At 43.3% G+C, this 22,765-nt stretch overlaps 1 pseudogene; it reads right to left on the bottom strand.

The window, feature by feature from the left end:
• Nucleotides 1-17,331, bottom strand: part of LOC135507522 (WD repeat-containing protein 25-like) — a 32,402-nt pseudogene extending 15,071 nt beyond the window's left edge.
• Nucleotides 17,332-22,765: the final 5,434 nt, after the last annotated feature.

Here is a 22,765-nt window from a genome sequence, read left to right as displayed (position 1 = left end):
GTTGCTAGATCAAATCCCCAAGCGGACAAGGTACAAATCTGATGTTCTACCCCTGAACAAGGCAGTTAACCCCCTAGGCCATGATTGTCAATAAGAATTTGTTCTTAACTTGCCAAGGTTGGGAACTACTGCCTTGGGTTTCAAACATTGTACAATGTGTCAGTGATACTTAACTAAAGTATGATGTATTTAACAAAAGATCAACTCGATCCAGGAATCACAGAAGCATGCCGTGATATTTTTGGATCTATGCCTTTAACCATGTCGAACAAATTAGTCTTTGAAAACCAAAAGCAGCTTTTATCTCACACAAGTAAAAAAAAAAATTGCTAATTTAAACTGACAAAGAAGTGATGATATAAAGATGTGTAAAAAAAAAAGAGAATCCACTGTTTTGGCCAGAGGGTGTCTGCAAGCGTTTTCTTATATAATTATAGCGATGTTGAGCTTCTAAACAAAACCAAAACATTGAGGGACTTAAATATAATTAATCCTGAAAGGGTGCGACATTCAGAGTAAAAACCTGCAGGGGGACCATTCCAGACTACGCCCAGGCATCAGCCCTGTCAAAGGCTATGTAACATGTACCCCAGGGCCAAGCTTCTCCTCATTAATTCATCTAACACACAAAATCCATCACCGGTGTTAAATACCCCCTCCCCAGTGTTAAATACCCCTCCCCGGTGTTAAATACCCCCTCACCAGTGTTAAATACCCCCTCCCCGGTGTTAAATACCCCCTCCCCGGTGTTAAATACCCCCTCCCCAGTGTTAAATACCCCCTCACCAGTGTTAAATACCCCCTCCCCGGTGTTAAATACCCCCTCCCAGTGTTAAATACCCCTCCCCGGTTTAAATACCCCCTCACCAGTGTTAAATACCCCCTCACCAGTGTTAAATACCCCCTCACCAGTGTTAAATACCCCCTCCCCAGTGTTAAATACCCCTCCCCGGTGTTAAATACCCCCTCCCAGGTGTTAAATACCCCCTCCCCAGTGTTAAATACCCCCTCCCAGTGTTAAATACCCCCTCCCCTGTGTTAAATACCCCCTCACCGGTGTTAAATACCCCCTCCCCGGTGTTAAATACCCCCTTCCCGGTGTTAAATACCCATCCCCGGTGTTAAATACCACCTCACCAGTGTTAAATACCCCCTCACCAGTGTTAAATACCCCCTCACCAGTGTTAAATACCCCCTCCCCGGTGTTAAATACCCCCTCCCCGGTGTTAAATACCCCCTCACCAGTGTTAAATACCCCCTCCCCAGTGTTAAATACCCCCTCACCAGTGTTAAATACCCCCTCCCCGGTGTTAAATACCCCCTCACCAGTGTTAAATACCCCCTCACCAGTGTTAAATACCCCTCACCAGTGTTAAATACCCCCTCACCAGTGTTAAATACCCCTCACCAGTGTTAAATACCCCTCACCGGTGTTAAATACCCCCTCACCGGTGTTAAATACCCCCTCCCCGGTGTTAAATACCCCCTCCCCGGTGTTAAATACCCCCTCCCCGGTGTTAATACCCCCTCTCCAGTGTTAAATACCCCCTCCCTGGTGTTAAATACCCCCTCCCCGGTGTTAAATACCCCCTCACCGGTGTTAAATACCCCCTCACCAGTGTTAAATACCCCCTCACCAGTGTTAAATACCCCCTCACCAGTGCTAAATACCCCTCCCCATGTTAAATACCCCCTCCCCGATGTTAAATACCCCCTCCCCGGTGTTAAATACCCCCTCTCCAGTGTTAAATACCCCCTCCCCGATGTTAAATACCCCCTCACCGTTGTTAAATACCCCCTCCCCGGTGTTAAATACCCCCTCCCCGGTGTTAAATACCCCCTCCCCGGTGTTAAATACCCCCTCCCCAGTGTTAAATACCCCTCCCCAGTGTTAAATACCCCTCCCCAGGTGTTAAATACCCCCTCACCAGTGTTAAATACCCCTCCCCGGTGTTAAATACCCCCTCACCAGTGTTAAATACCCCCTCACCAGTGTTAAATACCCCCTCACCAGTGTTAAATACCCCCTCCCCGGTGTTAAATACCCCCTCCCCAGTGTTAAATACCCCCTCCCCGGTGTTAAATACCCCCTCACCAGTGTTAAATACCCCCTCCCCGGTGTTAAATACCCCCTGACCGGTGTTAAATATCCCCTCCCCAGTGTTAAATACCCCCTCCCCGGTGTTAAATACCCCCTCACCAGTGTTAAATACCCCCTCACCAGTGTTAAATACCCCCTCACCAGTGTTAAATACCCCCTCCCCAGTGTTAAATACCCCCTCACCAGTGTTAAATACCCCCTCCCCGGTGTTAAATACCCCCTCCCCGGTGTTAAATACCCCCTCACCAGTGTTAAATACCCCCTCCCCGGTGTTAAAATACCCCCTCCCCAGTGTTAAATATCCCCTCACCAGTGTTAAATATCCCCTCACCAGTGTTAAATACCCCCTCACCAGTGTTAAATACCCCCTCCCCGGTGTTAAATACCCCCTCACCAGTGTTAAATACCCCTCCCCAGTGTTAAATACCCCCTCACCAGTGTTAAATACCCCCTCCCCGGTGTTAAATACCCCCTCACCAGTGTTAAAGACCAAGGTTACTATAGTAAACAAAAAAACGGAAATAAAATAAAAACTACAATTGGAAAAACAATTTTGTAAACTGAAATAGAAACTAAAAACATTTGAAAAACAAACCATACTGAAACTATTATCTTCGACTGCAAAACTAACTAAATGAAACGGTTTAGTTTTAGTTTTTTTTATTCTAATCTTTGACAAATATCAAATGGGGTTTTCAGGCTTTTTTTGCTAATGGGGTTTTCAGGCTTTTTTTGCTAATGGGGTTTTCAAGCTTTTGAATCTGGTGGGTAAATGCTGCCAATAGATGCAGATGTTTCAAATAGGCCTAGCTTTTGCATCACTATCACAAGCTATCACTAACTAACAGGGCATAAATCTGAGGGCGAGCACGGTGCATGACTTGAGACAAGCTAGAACAGCATGTGATGTTGTTGGAGCCGTTTGTAATCCACACTGACCAACTTCAAACTGACAACAAGTCACGGTCTGATGTGGTGTCGTGCTTTCTCAACTTTGAGACACACTTGCAGTCAACTACTGTTGCAAAACAGTTGGCACAGGTCCTGCTAAAGTCACTGCGTGAGTGCTTTGGTTGCATACTGATTCCCCCTGGCAGCCAACATCAACACAAACCCTGCAGCACCTTGTCTGATGGACCCAAGTGTGTCTCTGCCACTTTGGTCAACAAAGATGGAGACACTGATGAGGCAAGCAGAGTCTTTTGCACTTCAGCAAATTTGACAGTACAGCCGTGGAGCAGCAGGACGCCAGGGATATGCCAGCCCGATTAATCCAGCAAGCTTCTCGACCAGATTGCTTTAGGAATATAGCTTCCTCGCATCGAAGATTGTGTCTAAGGTCACCGTCTAGCCGGAGGGTCAACCTGGCAGGGCATTAAGTACTCTGTGTGAGCTGTGGAAATACCTGGAAGAGGTAAAGGGGGACATCACTGCCTCATTGCCTGCATGCGTACTGGGTCAGCGGTCCAACAACCACCACGCATCACTATATAACGCTCCCTAAACAACTTCTGCGAGCAGGCCTTTCTAATCGACCTGGCCCGGGTATCCTAGAAGGATATTGACCTCATCCCATCAGTAGAGGATGCCTGGTTGCTCTTCAAAAGTGCTTTCCTCTCCATCTTAAATAAGCATGCCCCGTTCAAAAAATGTGTAACTAAGAACAGATATAGCCCTTGGTTCACACCAGACTTGACTGCCCTTGACCAGCACAAAAACATCCTGTGGCGTTCTGCATTAGCATCGAATAGCCCCTGCAATATGCATCTTTTCAGGGGAGTCAGGAACCAATAAACTCAGTAAGTTAGAAAAGCTAAGGCTAGATTTTTCAAGCAAAAATTTGCATCCTGTAGCACTAATTCCAAAAAGTTTTGGGACACTGTGAAGTCCATGAAGAATAAGAGCTCCTCCTCCCAGCTGCCCACTGCACTGAGGATAGAAAACACTGTCACCACCGATAAATCTATGATAATCGATCATTTCAATAAGCATTTTCCACGGCTGGCCATGCTTTCCGTCTGGCTACCCCTACCCTGGCCAACATCTCAGCAACCCTTGCAGCAACTTTCCCAACCCCCCTCCTCTTCTCCTTCACCCAAATCCAGACAGCAGATGTTCTGAAAGAACTGCAAAATCTGGATCCCTACAAATCAGCTGGGCTAGACAATCTGGACCCTATCTTTCTAAAAATTATCCGCTGAAATTGTTGCAACCCCTATTACTACCCTATTCAACCTCTCTTTCGTATCGTCTGAGATTCCCAAAGATTGGAAAACTGCCACAGTCATGGGTGCACCTCAGCCACGCTCAAGGTCCTAAACGATATCATAACCGCCATCGATAAAAGACAGTACTGTGCAGTCGTCTTCATCGACCTGGCCAAAGCTTTCGACGCTGTCAATCACCGCATTCTTATCGGCAGACTCAATAGCCTTGGCTTCTCAAATGACTGCCTCGCCTGGTTCACCAACGACTTCTCAGATAGAGTTCAGTGTGTCAAATCGGAGGGCCTGTTGTCCGGACCTCTGGCAGTCTCTATGGGGATGCCACAGGGTTCAATTCTCAGGCCAACTCTTTTCTCTGTATACATCAATGATGTCGCTCTTGCTGCTGGTGATTCTCTGATCCAACTCTATCCAGATGACACCATTCTGTATACATCTGGTCCTTCTTTGGACACTGTACTAACAAACCTCCAAACGAGCTTTAACGCCATACAACACTCCTTCCGTGGCCTACAACTGCTTTTAAATGCTAGCAAAACTAAGTGCATGCTCTTCAACCGATTGCTGCCCACACCCTCCCGCCCAACCAGCATCACTACTCTGGACGGTTCTGACCTAGAATATGTGGACAACTACAAATACCTAGGTGTCTGGTTAGACTGTAATCTCTCCTTCCAGACTCACATTAAGCATCTCCAATCCAAAATTAAATCTAGAATCGGCTTCCTATTTCGCAACAAAGCCTCCTTCACTCCTGCTGCCAAACATACCCTCGTAAAACTGACTATCCTTGACTTTGGCGATGTAATTTACAAAATAGCCTCCAACACTCTACTCAGCAAACTGGATGTAGTCTATCACAGTGCCTTCCGTTTTAACACCAAAGCCCCATATACTAACCACCACTGCGACCTGTATGCTCTCGCTGGCTGGCCCTCACTACATATCCATCGCCAAACTCACTGGCTCCAAGTCATCTATAATTCTCCAGCAGGTATATTGCACTGGTCATACCCAAAGCCAACACTTAATTTGGCTGCCTTTCCTTCCAGTTCTCTGCTGCCAATGACTGGAACAAATTGCAAAATTCTCTGAAGCTGGAGTCTTATATTTCCATCTCTAACTTTAAGCATCAGCTGTCCGATCACTGTATCTGTACACAGCCCATCTGTAAATAGCACACACAACTACCTCCTCCCCATATTGTTATTTATCCTCTTGCTCTTTTGCACCCCAGTATCTCTACTTGAACATCATCATCTGCACATCTATCACTCGATTATTAATGCTAAATTGTAATTATTTTCGCCTCTAGGGCCTATTTATTGCCTACCTCCCTACTCTTCTACATTTGCACACACTGTACATACATTTTTCAATTTTGATTTTCTTTTGTGTTTTTGACTGTACCTTTGTTTATGTGTAACTCTGTGTTGTTTTTGTCGCGCTGCTTTGCTTTATCTTGGCCAGGTCGCAGTTGTAAATGAGAACTTATTCTCAACTGGCCTACCTGATTAAATAAAGGTGAAATAAAAATAAATAATGACTAAAAATGTTTACAGAATCACCTCTGCAGTTTCAAGGATGGCTGTGCATCCAGATCCACTGGATCTGCTTTCTGCCCATGCATCCCAAGCGTTCAGGAAGAGAATATTCTCTGTCTGTGGACAACTGTCATCCGGCTTGAGATTCCGAGCGACCACCTTTCTGGAACGCAGAATCTTCTTGAAGATAAAACAGAAAATCTTGTTTGGTTGAACAAAAACAAAAAAACACTCACGCACACACAAGCTGGCTGTGAACTGATAGATTTAAGTCGCTCTGGATAAGAGCATCTGCTAAATGACTTAAATGTAAATGTAAATGATTTGCAGAGAATTGTTTTATTGCTTACAGTGCCTTTGGAAAGTATTCTGACCTCTTGACTTTTTCCATATATTGTCAGGGAGATGACCAAGAAACCTGATGGTCACTCTGACAGGGCTCTATAGTTCCTCTGTGGAGATGGGAGAACCTTCCAGAAGGACAACCATCTCTGTAGCACTCCACCAATCAGGCCTTTATGGTAGAGTGGCCACTCCTCAATAAAAAGCACATGACCCGCTTGGAGTTTGCATAAAGGCGCCTAAAGACTCTCAGATCATGAGAAACAAGATTCTCTGGTCTGATGAAACCAAGACTGAGCTCTTTGGCCTGAATGCCAAGCGTCACATCTGGAGGAAACCTTGCACCACCCCTATGGTGAAGCATGGTGGTAGCAGCATCATGCTGTGGGGATGTTCTTCTACGGCAGGGACCGGGAGACTAGTCAGGATCGAGGCAGAAATGAACGGAGCAAAGTACAGAGAGATCCTTGATGAAAACCTGCTCCAGAGTGCTCAGGGACTCAGACAGGGGCGAAGGTTCACCATCCAACAAGCACACAGTCAAGACAAAGCAGGAGTGGCTTCGTGACAAGTCTCGGAATCTCCTTGAGTAGCCCAGCCAGAGCACAGACTAGAACCCAAAAATAACTGTGCAGCAACACTCCTCATCCAATCCTACAAAGCCTGAGAGGATCTGCAGAGAATGGGAGAAACTCCCCAAATACAGGTGTGCCAAGCTTGTAGTGTCATACCCAAGAACACTTGAGGCTGTAATCGCTGCCAAAGGTGCTTCAACAAAGTACTGAGTAAAGGGTCTGAATACTTATGTAAATGTGAAAATTCAAGTGACGTCACCGATTGAAATGCTATTTGGCGCGCACCACCGCTGACTAGCTAGCCGTTTCACATCCGTTACATGTAGATGGGTGAAGAAAATATATTTCATCCATTTTGAATTCAGGCTGTAACACAACAAAACGTGGAATACGTCAAGGGGTATGAATACTTTCTGAAGGCACTGAGTGTTTCCCCTTTCATTTACATATGGTGTTAGCTAGTTACTGGGTAGTTAGGTCTTCAGCTGGCATGGAACAAATGGGGGGACGGTTCGTTCAAAACTCAGATCCAGTTGTCAAGTCAACACATCCGTCAGTGCTGCTGTGAACTACATCACCTCAAACATGCCAAACGGGAGATGTATACATTTTTTTTAAATCATTGATTCAATGTTGTTTGAGTTGCTTTGTGTATCAACAAATTTGCTTGAGAGATGATTTTACTGCAATACTGCTCACTGCATCAAAGTTGCTTGGCATAGGCACTTCAAACAGCTGTCAGTCAAGGCGAGCTCATGAATATAAAAAATAACTAGAGACAAGGGACTCTCTTCCCAGCTAGCACATAACGTTCTGAGAACCATATGTTTCTTAGAGCTTGGTGAGAGTGGGGTTGTCCTATGGTTATTTTGTATACAACCTTCCCACAACTTTCTGTGCAGGACAGTTTCTTGGCTTTGGAACATTCTCAGCACATTAAAAGAACTTGACCAAAAAAAACCCGTTATTTTCTTGGTATTTCATTACTTTAATAGAACATTTCCCAAACGTTTGAACATGGTTGCATTTAATTAACATTTTGGTAATGTTCTAGGAACGTTCTCCAACTGGTTTGACATTGGGAAAGTTCTCAAATAGTTCAGAGAACTTTAAGAAACAACGTTCTTCTATGGGAATTTCAATACTTCAGCATAACGTTTCTTACAAGTTTCCTCATGGAAACAAAACTCTTTATCCTCTAATCTTTTTAGTGTGTTCAGGTGTGTTGGCCACGTCCACTAATTGGTCACACTTGACCTTTGAAATGGGGTCAATTTGAATACACTAAAAAGGACAGCTTTGTATGCGTAAAAAAATGGAGTAGTGGACTAATTCCATAGATAGAGAACAGAATCTCACTGATGCTGTGTCACAATAAAAAAAAATGGTGTTTGCATGATTAATGTCAAAGGAAATTAATGTCCATGTGTCCTATCTGTGCTTGGAGTGTTATTAAAAGTCTTATTGAAGCATTCAGTGAAAGTTTTAAGAGAATTTGTCAACAACCTATTGGTTAATAAAACCTCCCAGGAAAATACTTTCAAGCAAACAGAGTAAACGTTGTCAGAACCACCCTGCAAAACTAAAAAGAAATGTTCCCAGAATATGCAAAATGTTCACTTCTGTTCTAAGATTATTATTTTTTTAAAACATTACGTTTTACCGGTCAGGAAACAATCAGCAAAGTTTGTGGGAAATTTCTTCTGGCGTGTGGCCAGGAAGGGTGGATTTCCTGTCTTCGCCTTTAATGGCTGTCCCCTCATGGTGATGTGGGAGAGATCTTAGATCTGTCATTGAGATTCAAAGTTAATGTTTGGGGCGATAATGAGAAGTCAGAATCATTTGCATAATAAATAAGGCCTTTCACGTTTTAATTAAGAAACGTTAATTAGCTTAGCGAAGTTGGAAGATAAGGGGAGGAGACCGTTTCCTGTGCTAGAGCTGGTCTCTGAACTCCTAATATAAAGCCAGTAAACATTAAAAGCTGTCTGATCCTCAACTCTGGCCTACATGCAATGTCGATCTTGCCATGTAAATCTTGGAGGGGCAAACAAAAATATATATTTTTGATGCATGCCAGCCAAGCCACTACACAACACTAAACAATACATGAATTGCACTATAATGGTGATAAATGGTTCCCACAAACTGTCCCAACAGCAGCACTTTCTTTTCAGCACCATGGAGTGAATCCTTACCACCGCTACACATGGCTATCAGCAGAGCCTTGTCTGGCAGCGAAACAGTTCATTCAGCCTCATTTACTGCCTTTTTAAAAAACATAGCTGATATGGCTGACTTGATTAATAAACAAATGTGGTTTCTACTGACAATTGAGATGTACAAACTATGGCATAAGGGGATGACGAGCGCATAAGAGGCCATCTGTAATTTGGATGAAGACATTAATGAGTGAGCTAGGACGGACATAGTCAATATAACTATTTGTTTAGCACTTTTGAAATGTACAGCGACAGAATTCAGAACATGGGCCGTTATTCAGTATTCTCCCTGTACACCAGGTCAGAACCATAGGATAAATAAAGGGGGCGTATATGCAGACAATTAAAGCTCTTACAATATTCGATGATGACATTTCTCTCAAGCAGGCTATAGGCTATATGTGCACCTCCAATTCAGAACAGTAGGCTACATTATGAGGGGGAAAGGGACCAAATTATTAGGGTGAGGCACATGGGCACAACAGCTTAATACACAACACACACTTAGCATTGCTTTCTTAGAAACAGTATACATAAAGTGCCTTCGGAAAGCATTCGGACCCTTTGATTTTCCTCACATTTTGATAAGTTACTGCCTTAATCTAAAATTGGTCAATTATGTTTTTCCCTCATCAATCTACACACAATACTACATAATGACAAGGGAAAAACAGGTTTTTAGAAATGTTTGCAGATTTATTAAAAATAAAACAGAAATATTACATTTACATAAGTATTCAGAACCTTTAGTCAGTACTTTGTTGAAGCATCTTTAAAAGAGATTACAGACTCGAGTCTTCCTGAGTATGACGCTTTAAGCTTGGCACACCTGTATTTGAGGAGATTTTCCCATTTTTCTCTGCATATCCTCTCAAGCTCTGTCAGGTTGGATGGGGCGCATTGCTGCACAGCTTTTTTCAGGTCTCTCCAGAGATGTTTGATCGGTTTCAAGTACGGGCTCTGGCTGGGTGACTCAAGAACATTCAGAGTCTTGTCATGAAGCCACTCCTGCGTTGTCTTGGGTGTGTGCTTGGAGTCGTTGTCAGACAGGGGCGAAGGTGAATCTTCGCCCCTGTCTGAGGTCCTGAGCGCTCTGGAGCAGGTTTTCATTAAAGATCTCTCTGTTCTTTGCTCCGTTCATCTCGGCCTCAATTATGACTAGTCTCCCAGTCCCTGCTGCTGAAAAACATCCCCACAGCATGATGCTGCCACCACCATGCTTCACCGTAGGGATAGTGGCAGGTTTCCTCCAAATGTGACGCTTGGCATTCATGAGTCTTTTGGTGACTTTTGGCAAACTCAAGCGGGCTGGCTGTCATGTGCCTTTTACTGAGGAGTGGATTCTGTCAGGCCACTCTACCATAAAGGCCTGATTAGTAGAGTGCTGCAGAGATGGTCATCCTTCTAGAAGGTTCTCACATCTCCACAGAGGAACTCTAGAGTTCTGTCAGAGTGACCATTGGGTTCTTGATTACCTCCCTAACCAAGGCTCTTCTCCCCTGATTGCTCCATTTGGCTGGGCGGCTAGCTCAATTACTTCGACCTCATGGCTTGGTTTTTGCTCTTATATAGACAGGTGTGTGCCTTTCCAAATCATGTCCAATCAATTTAATGTACCACAGGTGGACTCCAGTCAAGTTGTAGAAACATCTCAAGGATTATCATTGGAAACAGGATGCACCTGAGTTCAATTTCAAGTCACATAGCAAAGGGTCTGAATACTTCTTCATTTTTAATACATTTGCAACAATTTCTAAAAACCTGTTTTCGCTTTGTAATTATGGGGTATTATGTGTAGATTGCTGAGGATACAATACATGTTTGGACTCACCTTTTGCTGTGCTCACTTAAACAGGAAGGTGTCGTGGTGGTCCTTCTTGTGTGGTCTAGAAAGAGGCCTGAATAGTAAAAATAAAGAAAAACCCTTGAATGAGTAGGTGTGTCCAAACTTTTGACTTGTATTGTATATATATATATATATATATATATATATATAATTATTTTTTTATGTGGGGGGGCTAGGCAGATGTGGCTCAAAACAGGTGGGGCTCTGAATGATGCATCATGCCTACATGATAAGAGAGAGAGAACATTGAAGATAGTTGGGGGCTAAAACAAACATCATAACAAGCTTTACAAAAAGCCGGGCACTAGTAGTTGATCTACATACCATATTATGACCCAATCAAATACATTCTTACAAGGTATAATCTTCCAATGGCTGGCTGAAGAAAAAAGCATAATGAAGCCAAAAACAAAAGCATAAACGTAAACGTAAGATAGTGGATGCTTACGACGTAGGGGTCCACTATCTTACATTTGGTGGCAGCAGTGGGATCCAGGTCTGGGGGGGGGGGGAACTTTGTGCCCTGCGAAGTCTACACAGCTCCTGTTGTAAACTTATACCTGCAGGCTTGTCTTCTGCCAGTCGCTTTCAATCCCATTGGTCCATGAACAGCTTGGAAAAGCCAAAGCAGCAGCTGCCACTTCTCACTAATGCCCTTCAAATGAAATTAATTTATTCAACTCTCCATCCCTCCATCCATCCATCTCTCCCTCACTCTCTCTCTCTCTCGCTACTGAACTGTGACAGTCACTCTGTGGGCCAAATACGACAGCCTTAGGACTCAACAAATTGAATGAATGGGACAGAGCTTCTTGAGACGGATGAAACACTTAAGAGTTCTTTGAAAGGTGGAAACATGGTACCATTGCATGAATATAAATGGCAGAGTATTTGTTGAGGTACCTCACTCTAGACCATTGAGGTCAGAGGTTCAGATAATGTAAGTGCGGGTTCTCTAACAGCTAGTCAGACAGCCAAGAGCTGTGCTGTTTTGATTGAGGGCCCATCCTCTAAACAACCCAGCCTTCCTCGTTGCGGTTGAGAGCCTCTACATTATTGAAGAGCATCAAGAGCCTATGAATCACATCTGTTGATTACGAGCTGATGTTCCTAACACAAGCACACCACTCCGGCTCTACTGCCCCGGCTCTGCTATTAACATATATATGAATTTGTGACTGTCAGAGCAGACATAACAAACACCGCTGCATTGATATTCTAATTATCTCAATACCTCGGGTGTGGCCGTTCACCAGAATGCGTCATCACGACGAACATAAATCTAGTACTACGGGCCATTGCGGCTGAGGATTCTCAGGCATGGCAAGGGAGCCTAGTCTCCCTGCCTGCCAGATAAAGGTGCACAGCATACCGGTATTCAAGAGTGCTGGCCTGCCAAAGGAAAGGTTGACAGACAGAGCCCAAAGGTCATGCCAAATGGTCATCAAGAATCCTTATTGTAATTTTCTGTTGCAAGTCACAACTAAACTGAGGTAAACATTATATTATTTTCAAGAATGTTCTCAGAGTATCTGTGGGATACCGTTCCCTAAAAGCCCAACGAGAACGTCCTCTTATGTCCTTAGGACATCCCCTGTTTGCTGGGACAGTCATTGGGTCACTGGTCCCTTGTTGAGTTAATACACTCTTTTACCAATAAAAGGAAGGGTAAACAGGAGAAGATGTCACAGCAGGCTGGTGATTGTGGGTTGGTGGTTGGTTGGGGGTGTGTGGGCATGCTGGCTTCTGCCTGTGGATATGCTATCGATCACCACTCCGAGCTACCAGGGTATTTAATGGGAGGGCGAAGCAATTATCTAGGGGCTTTATTGGCAGATTGGACAGCCGCACGGGGAGAGGAGGTGCACACTGCAGCGACTCACTATGGGGATGAATGTGGTGACCTAAGAGTTGACTAATCATGGGGATGTGGTGACCTAAGAGATGACTCATCATGGGGATGTGGTGACCTAAGAGTTGACTCATCATGGGGATGTGGTGACCTAAGAGATGACTCAACATGGGGATGTGGTAACCTAAGAGATGACTCATCATGGGGATGTGGTGACCTAAGAGATGACTCATCATGGGGATGTGGTGACCTAAGAAATGACTCATCATGGGGATGTGGTGACCTAAGAGTTGACTCATCATGGGGATGTGGTGACCTAAGAGATGACTCATCATGGGGATGTGGTGACCTAAGAGATGACTCATCATGGGGATGTGGTGACCTGAGATGACTCATCATGGGGATGTGGTGACCTAAGAGATGACTCATCATGGGGATGTGGTGACCTAAGAGATGACTCATCATGGGGATGTGGTGACCTAAGAGATGACTCATCATGGGGATGTGGTGACCTAAGAGATGACTCATCATGGGGATGTGGTGACCTAAGAGATGACTCATCATGGGGATGGGTGACCTAAGAGATGACTCATCATGGGGATGTGGTGACCTAAGAGATGACTCATCATGGGGATGTGGTGACCTAAGAGATGACTCATCATGGGGATGTGGTGACCTAAGAGATGACTCATCATGGGGATGTGGTGACCTAAGAGATGACTCATCATGGGGATGTGGTGACCTAAGAGATGACTCATCATGGGGATGTGGTGACCTAAGAGATGACTCATCATGGGGATGTGGTGACCTAAGAGATGACTCATCATGGGGATGTGGTGACCTAAGAGATGACTCATCATGGGGATGTGGTGACCTAAGAGATGACTCATCATGGGGATGTGGTGACCTAAGAGATGACTCATCATGGGGATGTGGTGACCTAAGAGATGACTCATCATGGGGATGTGGTGACCTAAGAGATGACTCATCATGGGGATGTGGTGACCTAAGAGATGACTCAACATGGGGATGTGGTGAGATGACCTAAGAGATGACTCATCATGGGGATGTGGTGACCTAAGAGATGACTCATCATGGGGATGTGGTGACCTAAGAGATGACTCATCATGGGGATGTGGTGACCTAAGAGATGACTCATCATGGGGATGTGGTGACCTAAGAGATGACTCCTAAGAGATGACTCATCATGGGGATGTGGTGACCTAAGAGATGACTCATCATGGGGATGTGGTGACCTAAGAGATGACTCAACATGGGAATGAATGACTCATCATGGGGATGGCCTAAGAGATGACTCAACATGGGGATGTGGTGACCTAAGAGATGACTCATCATGGGGATGTGGTGACCTAAGAGATGACTCAACATGGGGATGTGGTGACCTAAGAGATGACTCATCATGGGGATGTGGTGACCTAAGAGATGACTCATCATGGGGATGTGGTGACCTAAGAGATGACTCATCATGGGGATGTGGTGACCTAAGAGATGACTCAACATGGGGATGTGGTGACCTAAGAGATGACTCATCATGGGGATGTGGTGACCTAAGAGATGACTCATCATGGGGATGTGGTGACCTAAGAGATGACTCATCATGGGGATGTGGTGACCTAAGAGATGACTCAACATGGGGATGTGGTGACCTAAGAGATGACTCATGGGGATGTGGTGACATGGGGATGTGGTGACCTAAGAGATGACTCATCATGGGGATGACCTGAGATGACTCATCATGGGGATGTGGATGATGACTCATCATGGGGATGTGGTGACCTCAGAGATGACTCAACATGGGAATGAATGTGGAGGCCTAAGAGATGACTCATCATGGGGATGTGGTGACCTAAGAGATGACTCATCATGGGGATGTGGTGACCTCAGAGATGACTCAACATGGGAATGAATGTGGAGGCCTAAGAGATGACTCAACATGGGAATGAATGTGGAGGCCTAAGAGATGACTCATCATGGGGATGTGGTGACCTAAGAGATGACTCATCATGGGGATGTGGTGACCTAAGAGATGACTCAACATGGGGATGTGGTGACCTAAGAGATGACTCATCATGGGGATGTGGTGACCTAAGAGATGACTCAACATGGGAATGAATGTGGAGGCCTAAGAGATGGAGCACCACTGGGAGCTTTAAAACATTGTCCTACTCAATGGTGTCTTGTTTGTTGAGAAAACAATTAAGTGTGTTTACAGTTGATAAAACACGCTTAAAAAGGTCCAACACAGCCATTCATATCTCAATATCAAATCCTTTCTGGGTAACAATTAAATGTGATTATCTTCAATTAAAATGGTCAAAAAGAAACAAGAAAAATGCTTCTTAGCAAAGAGCAATTTCTCAAGGAAGAATTTTGCTAGGACTGCCTGGGGAGTGGTCTGAGGGCAGGTGAACACTGAATAATAGCTGATATTGGCAGAGGTGTTGAACTCTTTCTTATTGGTCTATTAACTCATTTACTGCCTGGCAATGTCACCAGGCATGCCAAAACTCCATCCTACCAAAACAGGCTGTGATTTCAGGCAGTATTTTCAAACAGCTCTTACACTAAAAGGGCATTATCATAATTTCAACATTTTACAGTATTATTCCAACCTCATAATGTGAAGATATATATAAAAACAGAGGAAAAATCACAATTTCAAATGCACTGAGCTTTTAAGAAAATAGGATAACATGCATTAAGGGGATGGATCACTTCAAAGAGGATCTTTACAAGATTTCCCATTAACCTTGGCTATTAGAAGGTTTTTAAGTGCACAATCTGATCACCTACACACTTATCAAATGCCAATTGTCTTAACGATTTTCCATAATTGGGTTAGGGTTAGTTCTTTCCCCCACATATGGCATTTTCCAATGGTCTAATATACAAAATCAGATGTTAGACCTTGGAGAATCTGTGGTACATTGACTTCAGAAAGTATTCATACCCCTTGACTTATTACAGCCTGAATGCAAAATGGATTAAATATATATTTCCTCCTCACCCATCTACACACAATGCCCCTATAATGACAAAGTGTAAAAAATTTATTTTAGACATTTTTGCAAATGTATTGCAAATGAAATACAGAAATATCTAATTTACATAAGTATTCACAGCCCTGAGTCAATACTTTGTAGAAGCACCTTTGGTGCCAATTAAAGCTTTGAGTAGCCTTGGGTATGTCTGTGTCAGCTTTGAGTAGCCTTGGGTATGTCTGTGTTACAGCTTTGAGTAGCCTTGGGTATGTCTGTGTCAGCTTTGAGTAGACTTGGGTATTTCTGTGTTACAGCTTTGAGTAGCCTTGGGTATGTCTGTGTCAGCTTTGAGTAGCCTTGGGTATGTCTGTGTTACAGCTTTGAGTAGCCTTGGGTATGTCTGTGTCAGCTTTGAGTAGCCTTGGGTATGTCTGTATCAGATTCGCACATCTTTATTTTATATATTTTATATTTATATATTAATATATTTTCAGCCATTTTTCCTTGCAAATTTCTTCAAGCTCTGTTAAGTTAGATGGGGAGCGGAGCTGAACAGCAATTCTCAAGTCTTTCCAAAGAACTTTCACATTCTTGTTCTGAAGCCATTCCACCGTTGCTTTGTTTAATGCCTGGGGCCATTGTCTTGTTGGAATGTAAATCTTCCTCAGTCTAAGGTCGTTTTGCACTGTGAAGCAGGTTCTCATCAGGGATTTGGCTGCATTTGTCTCCATTCATTGTTTCCTCCATTGTTACCAGTCTCCCAGTCCCTGCTGCCACCACCATGCTTCACGGTAGGGATGGTGCCACCATCATGCTTCACGGTAGGGATGGTGCCAGGTTTCCTCCAGACGTGACGCTTGGCAGCCCTTCAGTGCCGATTGCTCAGTTTGGCCGGGCAGCCAGCTCTAGGATAAGTCTTGGTGGTTCCACACTTCTTCCATTTAAGAATGATGGAGGCCACTTCTTGGGGACCTTCATTGCTACATAAATGTTTTGGTACCCATCCCCAGATCTGTGCCTCGACACAATCCTGTCTCGTAGCTCTACGGACAAATGTCGTTGACCTCATAGCTTGGGTTTTTGCTCTGACATGCACCGTCAACTGTGTGACCTTATCTAGACAGGTGTGTGCCTTTCCAATTGAATTTACCACAGGTGGACTCCAATCAAGTTGTAGAAACATCTCAAGGATGAGCAATGGATACAGGATGCACCTGAGCTCAATTTCAAGTCTCATAGCAAAGGGTCTGAATACTTATTTAGATAAGATATTTCTGTTGTTTTTTTTTAATACATTTGCAAAAAATATATTAAAATGCTTTTTCATTATGGGGTATAATGTGTAGATTGCGGAGAGAATTTTTTTTTAATCAATTTTAGAATAAGGCATGTTTTTCCACTAATATAAAATACCAGTGACTTCCATTGTTCCACAGAGAGCGTTCCTCACCTGTCTCCACTGCAGTTACCATGGCTGTGTTGTCAAAGAAGCCAGTGAGGAGGCGTCGCCCACAGGGGAACCAACAGACATCTCGCACCGCCCGTGAGTGGGAGGAGTATACCATTAGGCACCACCCACTCTCTGCACATTCCCAAATCTGCAGCACATGGGGTGTGTTCATTAGTGAACACCGTAGCAACATATTTTCCTATGAAAACAAGAGTTTCTTATTGGACAAATTCAAGTAGGGCTCTCACCGTTTGGTTCTTAGTGTTTGGTTCTGTTTGGTTCCTAGTGAATACACCCTTGAACACAGTGCAGTGGTTAATTAGACATTAGTCAGGCACTTTATCAGTTGTAATGGGAATTCGCATTCACGGCACAGAGAGAGCACAAAGAGGCTTTTCATCACATTATTCTGTATCAGAAAATTAATGTTCTTTAAGAAGGTGTTGCATTCACACTACGGCTAAATAATCAGCAATATGGGGGCTTTCAGTCTTTGTTACCAGAGCCTGGACAATTTCTCTATAAATGACATGGGGGGGAAATAAAAATGCTCTATAATACATTGATACTCATTAGTTTCTTTTGCAGTTCTTCACTTCAAATAAAACCGGCCTTCATTAAAAAGGGTCCCCTCGGTTCTTTTATTCAACAAGTTGGGACATATTCTTTCCCACCTCTGGTGTAACAACCATTTTAGCACTGAAACACATAGAGGCCTACTCACAATGGTGATAAACTCTGTTATTCGAACGATGAGGGTAAACACCTTACAGCTGCACCACCCGTTTTTGGCTATGACATCACACAGAGCAGGGCAACTTCCTGCTTAGAGACATCATCATCAACATAAACAATAACAACAGGATTCAAATATGCCAAGATGGACACTACTGGCATATTGTAACATGTGCCCTTTCTGAAGGCATCCATTTTGTTGTTGTTGATTTCTTAAAGAGGAAGTTGCCTGCCCCACTGTCAAATTGCTAAGTCTACCTATAATGTTTATGCAGGAGGGATATTAAAACAACTCTCCACTGTAGAGCAAGCATCTTCAAAAGGCATTTGCCTCTAAGAGCGCATTGGCTCAAGGGTTTTATGCTAAATTAAGTCCACAAACAAACCCTCAAACTAACTACAAAACATGTCTGCCTAGATCAACGGCTTTGGCATTTGCTGGACAGCTAGCTACAAAACATGTCTGCCTAGATCAACGGCTTTGGCATTTGTTGGACAGCTAGCTACAAAACATGTCTGCCTCCTAGATTAACGGCTTTGGTGGACAGCCAGAGCTATTTGTGATGGATCTTCGCTGTCAGAGGCAGAGTCTGTGATGATATGACAGGACCACAGGTTTAATAAGTCCTGTCCGTCTCTTTTCATCTTGAGGTGCTCTACCGTCTCATCTAGTGCGATCAGGTACCTAAAGACAACTGAAGCTAGCCACAGCCGTTAGTGTCTTTCCACACAGTTATTTTATTTTACCAAGAGGAAAAGGAAAGATACTAAGCATGAGGGATCTGAAAGGTAACATCTACTACAAGGTGTTTAACATCCACAGTTGAGTGACATCTATTACAAGTTGCATAAGAGATCCAAAAAAATGACATGCTCTTTTCAGATGGAGTGAATGAATGTCAACATGAAGGCAATCGAGGTAATGGAGGAAATCCACACCTAGTAGGATCACGCTGAGATAATGATCTGGCGAGCTGGCAGCGACCTAGAAACCGGAGTAAAATCCATGGGCTGGTGTACTGCACAGACAATCTCACATCCCCTTTACTGGCTCCCACATCGGGAGCCTCAGGGAGCCACACAGTCCTTTAGGATGGCAGTGGATTACTTTAGAGGTGGATAGAGGACAATCCGAACCTCTGTATTCGCCTCTCACTTTGGCTGGGAAACAAACAAACACATATACAACACAAACTGATAGGCCTGCATTAAAAGGGACAGTTTGGGTATATCATGTTTAACATGCTTATTGAATTTTTATTATCTTCTCTTGACATTCTCATTATTTATGTTGATGAATACAGTATATTGGATTATGTAGCCTGCATTTTTATGTCTATAGTAGCTTATGTTCTAACTTTGGGATTTGCTATTTCCGCATTTTTTATTACAATGTACTTTTTTCTGCTGCTAACACTGATAATATTAGAAAAAGCCTTTAATGTTTTTTGCATCTGGATCACACTGCCCTTGATATGCACTCAGTTTATTAGGTACACCACCACGTTCGCGAAAATTGTTCACTCCTCTTTACAGTGAGTTACGTGGCCGTGGCTTGCTATAGAAAGCAGGCAGACAGGCATTGAGGCATTCAGTTACTGTTCGATTGAACGTTAGAATGGGCAAAAACGAGTGACCTAAGCGACATTGAGTGTGGCATGAGTGTTGCTGTCAGGCACACCGGTTCTAGTATCTCAGAAACAGACGGCCTCCTGGGCTTTTCACACACGACAGTGTCTAAGGTTTACCGGGATTGGACAAACAAAAAACATCCAGTCAGCGGCAGTCCTGTGGGTGAAAACAGCTCGTTGATGAGAGGTTGAAGGAGAAGGACAAGAATAACAGAGGCATCTGCCAGTCCCTTTGGTCTAAGCTCCCTGGGCAATGTTCTAAAGTTGAGTGGCTGGTCTCCTGTGGGTGAAGGCTGAAATGAAAGATGAGAAGTTTCTATGCCCTAGCATATCCACACCCAGAGAGGGGCTGTGAAGATCTACAGTATGAGTCAGTTCTGTCTCCCTCTATTTCACGATTGAACGCGGTACTGTACTGTACGGAGCATAAAGCGAGAAAGGCATGACTGCTCCCATACTTCACAGAGAGAGAGAGAGTCAACAGAATGTGTGACACATCAATCCAGGAACAAGCTATAACAAAACAGAATTCCCAAGAACCTTATGGGAATATTTTGGAAATTTAAAGCCGTAATAAAGGACATTTTGAGGGAATGCCTGAGCAAAAATTAAGACACAAATAGAGCAGAAAATAACTGGAGTAAAATAACTACACAACGCTATATCCATCCCTATCATGAACAACATCAACAGTAACATCTAAAGAAGTGTCGCATACTAGTCTTTGTAAGGGAAACACTGCCATCTTAAGCATACATTCTGACAGTAGGCATACATGTGTACTGTGGAGAATGAATGCTTGACGGTTTGCAACATTTTCCATTTTACTGGTCACTTCAAGTCTTTGTAAATGACTCATTCTTTAAAATCAGCCTCCTAATGTGCTCTAAGTAATTAAAATACAATTGGTATTCATGCTATCCACCTAAATACTGGCAAAAAAAACCTACTGTAACCATGGTGACTGTCTACAGCTACAATCATAACTCTTCCCTGTCACCCAAAGTATTTGTTACATTTTGAATGCTTAGCAGGACAGGAAAATGGTCTAATTCAAACACTTTTCAATAAAAAAATCCCTGGTCATCCCTATTGTTTCTTATCTGGCAGAATCACTAAACATGAATGCTTCATTTGTAAATGATGTCTGAGTGTTGGAGTGTGCCCCTGGCTTTCCGGAAATACAAAAAAAAACATCTGGTTTGCTTAATAATATAAGGAATTTGAAATTATTTTTCTTTTACTTTTACTTTTGATACTTAAGTATATTTAAACTTAAAAACTTTTAGACTTTTACTCAAGTAGTATTTTACTTGCCGACTTTCACTCAAGTAATTCTCTAGTAGGGCAACTTTACTTTGACTTTTTCCACAACTGCCTGTGTCCCCTACAGTCATGTCCTGCCTTCATCATCTTGGCTCATGTCTTTGTTTGGGTTTAATTGGATGAACATTACAATATTTACACATTGCATATTCCAATTGGATGCCCCATTCAAATAATTTGTGAGATTGATCCACTTAAGACCGTTTATCATACGAACAATAAATATTGATCTGAGTAAATTCATTTCTATCCTCAAATAGGTTTTCTTTAAATAATTGGATAAAGGAATCCAATATGAATATAGTGTCATTAACTGATTTGATGCCAAGATACAGACACACAAATACCTCACAAGCCGTGCCATCTGTTTCTAAACTAGTTTGCCAGGTGCCAGAGGAGGAGGGAGCCTTGCAGCGGTACACTTGTACTCCTGAATGAATAGAAAAGACTCATCATGAATATTTAAATTGTTAATTATACCGAGCCAATTGGATAGCAAGCAGCTAATGCTCTCTGGCACTGTGCGGGGGACCCAATTTCCTCTGGATCTAAATATTGAAATATTTTGTTGTCTGCACCTGCAGCACTTGACCTTTGAGAAGATGAATAGATTGCATTTTAGTAATTTAGCAGACACTCTTATCCAGAGTGATTTACAGTTACCTAGGTGGGACAACCACATACACTACACGACCAAAAGTATGTTGACACCTGCTCGTCAAACATCTCATTCCAGAATCATGGGCATTAATATGGAGTTGGTCCAGCCTTTGCTGCTATAACAGCCTCCACTTTTCTGTGAAGGCTTTCCACTAGATGTTGTAACATTGCTGTGGGGACTTGCTTTCATTCAGCCACAAGAGCATTAGTGAGGTCGGACACTGATGTCGGGCGATTAGGCCTGGTTCGCAGTTGGCATTCCAATTCATCCCAAAGGTGTTCCATAGGGTTGAGGTCAGGGCTCTGTACAGGCCAATCTAAAAAATTCAAATATACTGTATAGATATATATTATTTTGTTGATCAATCTAATATTTATATATATCTTAATTCCATTCTTTTACATTTAGATTTGTGTGTATTGTTGTGAATCATTTTTAGATAATACTGCACTGTTAGATACTACTGCACTGTTAGATACTGTTGGAGCTAGGAACAGAAGCTTTTCACTACACCCGCAATAACATCTGCTAAATATGTCTATGTGACCAATAAAATTTGATTTGATTATAGTTCTTCCACACCAATCTCAACAAACCATTTCTGTATGGACCTCGCTTTGTGCACGGGGGCATTGTCATGCTGAAACAGGAACGGGCCTTCCCCAAACTGTTGCCACAAAGCTGGGAGTACAGAATGGTCTAGATTGTCATTGTATGCTGTAGCGTTAACATTTCCCTCCACTGGAACTATGGGCCTAGCCCGAATCATGAAAAACAGCCTCAAACCATTTTTCCTCCTCCACCAAACCACCAAATTAGCTGTTATTCTGAAGTGGAAACATCTAGGAACAGCAATGGTTCAACCACAAAGTAGTAGGCCACACTCCCCATGCGCAATGCCAAGCATCGTCTGGAGTGGTGTAAAGCTCACCGCCATTCTGGAGCAGTGGAAACGCATTCTCTGGAATGATGAATCAGCTTCACCATCTGGCAGTTCGATGAATGAATCTGGGTTTGGCGGATGCCAGGAGAACGCTACCTGCCCAAATACATAGTGCCAACTATAAAGTTTGGTGGATTAGGAATAATGGTCTGGGGCTGTTTTTCATGGTTTGAGCTAGGCCCCTTAGTTCCAGTGACGGGAAATCTTAACGCTATACAGCATACAATGACATTCTAGATGATTCTGTGCTTCCAACTTTGTTGGCCTTTTCCTATTTCAGTATCACAATGCCCCTGTGCATAAAGCGAGG

Source organism: Oncorhynchus masou, chromosome 21 (assembly GCF_036934945.1).
Source record: "Oncorhynchus masou masou isolate Uvic2021 chromosome 21, UVic_Omas_1.1, whole genome shotgun sequence".
NCBI classification, from domain to species: domain Eukaryota; kingdom Metazoa; phylum Chordata; class Actinopteri; order Salmoniformes; family Salmonidae; genus Oncorhynchus; species Oncorhynchus masou.
This window is presented reverse-complemented; position numbering and strand designations above follow the sequence as displayed.